Source organism: Ambystoma mexicanum, chromosome 5p, assembly GCF_040938575.1.
Source record: "Ambystoma mexicanum isolate Mex_15411 chromosome 5p, UKY_AmexF1_1, whole genome shotgun sequence".
NCBI classification, from domain to species: Eukaryota; Metazoa; Chordata; class Amphibia; order Caudata; family Ambystomatidae; genus Ambystoma; species Ambystoma mexicanum.
In genome coordinates, this window is record NC_090930.1 from 652,704,971 (window position 1) to 652,712,572 (window position 7,602).

Sequence of the window (7,602 nt, forward strand, 5' to 3'; positions counted from 1 at the left end):
CTTTGGTGCATAACGGAGCCTGTGAATACAGTCTGCGATAGAAAATGGCATCAAAGTTGGTAGAACATGTCCACTGCTACCAGCCATAACTTTAGGGTTGTCACTGTGATTAGAAAGTCTCAGGTGGTGTGTGCTAATCTCCCATAAGTAAAAGTTTTTAGAAGGATACAAAGTATCCCCCTTTCCTTAAGAACAGTATTTCTTAGGAAATATGAAATGACACATAAAAAAGAGAACCCAAAGGGTCCGCAGCAACACTGCACAGAGGGTGATGTGTGCTGCAAAAGTGTAACATAGATGCCTTTAAGAGATATGGGTGAAAGCAGACTCCATAGAATAAGGTAATACAAAAAGAACAGAGTTACCAAAAGGCAGGGCAAATAAGAATGAACGAGGGGAAGCGAGGCTCATCTCATTCAGGATAGAAAGAAAAAGGTCAAGAAGTCCAGCAGAAAGTGCTGGGGGGGGTCTGACTAGGAGATGGGATTAAGCATAACACTGATAAATCTCCCTAACGGAAAGGTGTATCACAGTTGTAGGGAAATGGAAAAAAGAGTAGTGTAGTGAGCCTGGTATGAAAATCCCTGCCTCTTAGGATATCTTATATTTTTAGAGTTAAGGAGGATTGTTTTGCACATTCATACTGTTATGTAAGATTTTCATCGTAATGGTAAATCTTCCTGACCTGTGTCAACCCCTGAACTTTTTTCTTTTTTTTCGTTAATACCTCTGTGAGTGGGAACCTTTTTCCACCCTCACAGAATCTTTTACTCTTTTTATGGGTGTCATGTTTTACTTTTTGGCAATAAGTGCCTGTTGTTGCTGGGTTACCCTACGGGCTCCCCTTTAAACTTTCTCTCGCCAACATTGGGAGAACTACAGTTAACAAGGGTAGAAAGGATCTTTGGATTCCTTTAACTTTTTATTTGGTGAAACCATCACACCCCACACTATGTTGAGTGCCGGGGAGATATAATGTATCCCCTTTCACACTAAAACTGTAACAATTCTGTTACAGGGACAAGCTTACCTTTAGTGGCTGGTGGCAGGGATACTTACTAATTTGGTGCACCTTTACCCCAGGCTGTGTTCAAAACCAAAATGGCCCCTGTCTTGTTTTTTCGCAATGTTATTGTTTGTTGTCCTTTCTTCTTCATTTCCCTGACATCCAGGGTAGGAAATTCCTTTGTGTGATTGTTATCTTTGGACTCCCCGCCCAGGCTCCAGTCTATCTGTGAAGGCAGGAAGCGAGGGAGGAGTCCAGAACTCTGCTGCCCTTTGTCTTCCTCCTTGCCTGAATGGGGACAAATCCCAGTGGGGGGCTGGCTGTCCTGATTAGACAACCAGACCGGCGCTTGTTGTAAAATGCAGGGATAGAATCCAGACATTGTGCTGTAGTTCCTGTTAAATACTCTGAACCTGGAAGCTGAAAACAAGTCGGCCACTGCAACCAAAACCAAAGAGGATGATGAAGGAAAAGTGGCTGAGATGATTTACAGAAACCGGAGATCCTGATGTGTAATGGGAGCCTGCATTAGCCCTTCCTTCCAATTGACCTGGGCTCTCCAAAACCAACGGCCCAACCCAGAGCCTAGTGAGACGCACTAGGCTCAAGACGACCTGCATTTTGAGCCATCCCACACCATGCTGCAATCTTGCGGGGCTACAATACCCCAATACCTTGGGACCTCAAGCCATTGCGGTGCACAGTATTTTGAATTTTGAATCTCGATGAAACTTCGTGGGCATCCTGCTGGATCTACAGAGACACGAATCGAGTCCAAAAAGTCCCCTCACCAGAGTGCTGGACCTTTGTAACAATGACAATCCAACCAGCGATATTCTGTCTTCTGCGCTCCTGAAAAAGGCACCAAATCCACAGAGCCAGATCCAGCCATGAGGAAAACCTTGCCTAGAGCCTTCACTGTTGATCCCTGCTGCAAAGTCCCTTTCAAGGTCCTGTTTTCAGTCACCACGACAAGGAATCCATCGACCAGCTTTTTGGATGCAGATACTGAAGTCGTCCTGCTGCAAAATCTTATTCTGTGCTGAGGTACTGTGCTGGCTTGGGTATTTACTTACTTTAAGTCTCTTGTGATTCCTGTGTAGTTTTAGGTTGTTTTCTGTGATTGGGAGGCCTCTCGTCCAGTTCACACAGGCTCACTGCTGGAATCCTCCTAGGGTGTCTTCTGTGATGCCCCTGGACCCTCAACTAAGTCTAACGTAAAATACTCACCTGTTTGAACAGTCTTCATTAGGAACTCTGACTTTTGCTACTTAAGAACCTATGCTGACACTGCCTGTTGGATACTAGACCCTAGTGAACACCCCTTCTGCCACTGAACACTCATGCTCCAAGAATAAGGGAACGACTTTTAAAGGATTGGGCCTTTTGCCTAGAAAAGAGAATAAGTGATTAAAAGTAACTTACTTGCAAACGAAGTTGGTTGGTAACTGTAACTCTGAGAGTGAACAGTTACAAAAGTTCTTACTTACCTTGAATGTGTGTTGCACTATTCTGAAAAGTATATGTTACCTCTTTCCTCCCTTAGAAACTGTTTCACCATTCTAACAAAGTAGAGGTACGGGTGTATTACTCACCTGTCATTTGGTTGTGTCTTTTCCCAAAAGTAATGCTGTTAGTTTCATCTTATTATTCCTGTTAGGAGAATTGTATGAGTGTTGCCCAACTGGGTCTTCCTTCCCCCGTCTTGCGGTTAGCCTCTCCAGAATAAGTCTGCATTAGGTTTTACTTATGTAGAATAAATTTGAGTCATTGCTTTCCCTGGTCTGTTTAAAACAGACAAAAAAAGACTCTTAGGTTTATACCTGCACCAAGTTCATGATAGCTTCTTGAAAACGTATATGGGTTTTACTTACCTTGAGGTAGCTGTGTGCCATCTAAAAATAAGTTACAAGAGTTACTGCTTATCTCAATCTGTGTTTCACTGCTGTCAAAAGCACCTGTAATTGAATATTACATCCTTAGGTTTTACTCACCTGGTAGAACTCTGTGTTATCACAAAAGTAGTTATAGTTTTCTTTTTTTACTGTACATAGAATATGAGTTCCACTATTCACAAAACATGTATTGTCCAGTTGACTGATTATGTGATTTTGACTGATTATGTGATTTGTTACTGAGCGTCATGGTACAACTGGTATGGTCTACTACCCTTGAATTACTGAATATAATCTGAAAGTAACCATTGGTTTATAGTCCTGAAAAATAGGTGTGACCTATACTGAATGTGTATGAAAAGGATCGACTTCCCTAGAACTACGGTTAGGTGTTCCAAATCAGGTTATTTGCTTTAGTCTGTGTACCTTCAAACATAGTGTTGTATTTTTTATAATTGTGGTTACATATAATGTGAAGGTACTTATTTCCCCCATGATTTATCTGGGCCTACTTGCATTTAAATAAACCATTTATTTTTTACAATGCAGTGTGTTTGTGTTTATTTGGGCCATTTGTATTCCAATTTCAATTGTACTGATTCTACAGCCCTCTCTCCCTCCTAAAATAAGCCTGGCTGCTCTGTCTACGCTACCAACTAACTCAGGTGGTACAGCCTTATAATAAGAGAGGAGTTTTGTTACTGCCTCAGTTGAATGGTTTTACTAAGCCCTTAGTTGGACTTCAGAAAAACTGTCCTAACACATACATATGTTATGCAGGGCGAATCTCTGGTACAGGGGTCTGTCCATATTTATAATGGGGATAAGAGCCTCTTCTCCTGTCTTAACAGGTTCCTTTAAATGTTATGTTATAGGTATTTCTAAAGCGTTCTCTCGCCCAGATAGAGCCTAAAACAAGCAGTAGAGCAGAAAATATCAATTTGCAAATAACGTTTTAAGCAGTTTCCGAAAGCTAGTTCCATAAGTAAGGGGCAGCCACAGAAAAGGCCCTGGCACCGAAAGTGTCCTTTCTAAATTTAGGAACTACCAGTAAGGTATGTTTGGCATAGCGGAGAGTCCTGGAAGTAGTATAAAGGGAGAATTTCTCCTGGAGGAAAATCACACTGTGTTTGTGAAGCGCACAGTGAGTCAAGCAGAAAGCCTTAAATTTGATTCTGCTTTCTGCAGGCAACCAGTGAAGTTGGGCAAAAATGTGCGAAGAATGAAAATATGTTGGCAGACCCATAATAGGTTCAGCAGAATCTGAAGCTTACGAAATGGCATTTTTGGCTAGGCAAGAAAAACAGCCTTCCAGTAGTCGTGGACGCCTGAAATTGCAGTGGCAATTACAGTACCCCTAAGATGCACAGGCAGAAAAGGAATCACTTTTAGTGTTTTTAAATGTAAATATCCAGTTTTACAGATGGCGCTGTTCTGTAGTTCAGTTGACAACGTAAAAGTGATTTTGAAACTGAGATTGTTCACTGAGTTTAGCTGCACGGGCAGAGTCTCTAAACTAGGTGGCCAAAAATCTGTGGTCAACATCTGACTCCTAGACGGAAGGCCAATGATTATAACATCAGACCTTTCACTGTTGTGCTTAAGCCAGTTTACGTTCCAGCTCCTATTGCGGAAAGACAAGATCTAAGATAGGAATAAAAACGACACCCGTGAGAGTGGATCAGCTTTGCTAGAGGTTTGACCTAAATGAACAACAAGGGAGAGACTGTGGAGCCCTGAGGATCCCCACAGGTCACGGCGGAAAACTCAGACCTAGTTAACATACTTTTGGGCCCGGTGGTGGAGTGGGGAATTGTAATTAAGATAAGGGTGCCATTTTGGGTAGGTCACGCTAACCAGGCAATGTGGGTGCAAATAGGGAGAAGCACTTGTCACAGATCATGGTCTCCTTGTGACAGGTTGTGATTCTAAAGAGTAGAAAATACACCTTGTGTCCTGCACTACATCTAGAATAGATGCCAAGATTGCATTGATGGGACACCTGAATAGAGTAGTGTGGTTTGACATTTTCACTGGTCGGATTTCTGAAAGTAGAACTGTTTTATTAAGGGTAGTCATCGGGATAGCTATTACCGACATGAAGATGCCATCTTTGTATCCTCAGCCTATTAGAAACTATGTATAAGGATGTTTTACAGAAAGAAATGTATTGTTACGCTCACCCGGCTCCCACAGACGCGTCGATCTGAACTGGACAGCTGGGGTCTCCACCAATGTGACGCGTAGGGCCGAGATGACGGACTGGACTGGCCCACCTAGATTCGTTTGCTTGGCCCGTAGGAATATTCTTCTGCAAATGGAGAAAGGGAATTAACCACCCGTGTAGTTGAGTGTAAATCCCCCCACCCCTGCTGTTCTCCCCACAGATCACCTTTGATGTCCCCTCTTATAGTCTCAGCTGATGGTTTGAAAAGATGAGCTCTCCATCCTGTATTGAGCGCAGGGGCACGTTGATAACCAGTTGCTTCACTGGCTCGAAGGAATTGGTGAGTTCCAGAACAATATTGACTCCGAAAAGTATGTTGTTCGTAAGAGTTCAAATGCCTGACTTTCACTCTTGTCCGATTCCTTGCAGATTGCAGCTTGACCCTAGTGAAGAGTTCCTCGTGGCAAAGGATTTGTATTTCCAACACAGTTCGATAAATAATGTCAATATGTAACCTGTTGCTTTCTCCCTTATTCAGGCACTGAGAGAAAGTATGAAGTCTCGGGGAACAATCCCTCCGTCGGTAAAATCAGGTAAGTCTAATGTGGTGAGGAGGGTTCCCCTTGATAGTCCCTTTGTTTCACCTTGCTGTCCTTTTGTTTCCCCTTAGGGGCTGGGGTTGGGCGAAGATGCAGTGGAAGCTGCGCCGACCCGTGAAAAGGAATAGTACCCCCGGTGGTAAAATCAGGTACGTCTATGAGGGGTTACTAATATTCCTCTGTGTATTCCCTTGGCTCACCTTGCTGTTCTTGTCTACTCCTTAGGTGCCGGAATGCGGCGGGAACAAGCGGGAGGATGTGGTGGAATGTGAAGATGCTGCGAAGGCCGATGACTTCAGCGCGGCGCTGCAGCAGGCGATGCAACGCGCATAAAATAACTTCTTTCTTCCAGCTCGAAGACGTGATGGATCGGGAATTCACGTAAGGATCAAAGGTATTGCTCTTGTTCTAACCTTTTCTCCTTCTTTCTCCCTTTTTCTAGGAGTTCCAAACTCGAGGCGGGCGTGGCAGAAGACTGGATGCAGACTTGCAGGCACGGTGAGTGTTACGCTGCTGGATGCAGAATAACACGAAGCGTGTGCTGCTCTTCGGGCGTGGTTTAAATAGCCTCCAAAGTAGTCCCAGGTAAGTATTCCTCCCCAGCCCCGCCCGAGTAAAAAAATAGTCCATAGGTAAAATAGTACCTTCCAAGCCTCATTTGGCTTGGAGCTCTTGCAGCATGGTCTGCATCAGGTAAGCTTGCAGCATGGTCTGCATCAGGTAAGTTCTACTCTATGAGCCTGGCGCCTAAGGCGCCAGGACTGGCTCTCCATATGAGCCTGGTGCCATAGGCACCAGGACCGCACCCAAACAGCCCCTAGCAGGGGTTTTTGGGCTTGCCCAAAATAACTTGATGCTTGCTTCCGGGGTTGCTGGACCTGGTCTGGGTCCCCGGGGGTAGGCATAATGACAGCACTCTCCCTCCTAAAGTCGTTCTTCCCCGTGGTTTTGGTTTGTCTGGGAAATTTCGGTGGAATCTTTTCATCAATCGAGGTGCATGCACGTGGTCACTAGGTTCCCAAGACCTTTCCTGTGGTCCGTAACCTTCCCGGTCAATTAAATAAAAAAGTTTTGACTTCACCATCTTGGAGTCCAGGATGTTTTTAACCTCAAATGCGGGTTCCCCGTCTATAAGGATGGGGTCTGGTGGCTTGGTTAGTCTTGTCCCTGGTTGCACTGGCTTCAAAAGTGACACATGAAAGACAGGGTGAATTCGCATATTAGCACGTAAGTCCAACTTGACGGCCACAGGGTTGATAATGGCCTTAATAGAGTAAGGTCCCAAATATCTAGGGTTAAAGGTCCGCGTTCCCTTGAGAGGTATGTGTTTTGTGGCCAACCATACTTGATCCCCTATCTGGTACTGTGGAGTATCACTTCTATGCCGATCAGCATCTTTCTTATATTTTTCCTTCGCTTGTTTTAAATGTGCAGTTGCCTCCTTAAAGGCTTGTGTAATCGTAGCGTGTAGATGGTCCACTGCGGGCATTTATAAGTGTTGGGGTGAGTCAAGGTCTGAGGTTCGAGGATGGTGCCCATACAGGGTATAAAAGGGCCTTTGTCCAGTTCCTGCGATCCAAAGAATGTCCTTCCAATTACTCTGTTTGATGTAACATACAACGCAGGTATTGTTGAAGAGTCTGGTTGGTCCTCTCCGTTTGACCATTGGTCTGGGGGTGGTGACTGGTCGTTAATCTCACGTCGATTTGCGCCAATTGACAACATTTCTTCCATAAATGTGAAATGAATTGACTGCCCCGGTCAGAGACCAACACGGACGGAAATCCATGTATGCAAACAATGTTTTCGAGGAATTCTTTGGCCAGGATTGAGGCTGAAGGTAATCCTTTTAAAGGAATAAAGTGGGCCATCTTGGTAAAAAGATCCACAATAACTAGAATGGTGTTAAATCCATTACAAGGAGGTAGATCAGTA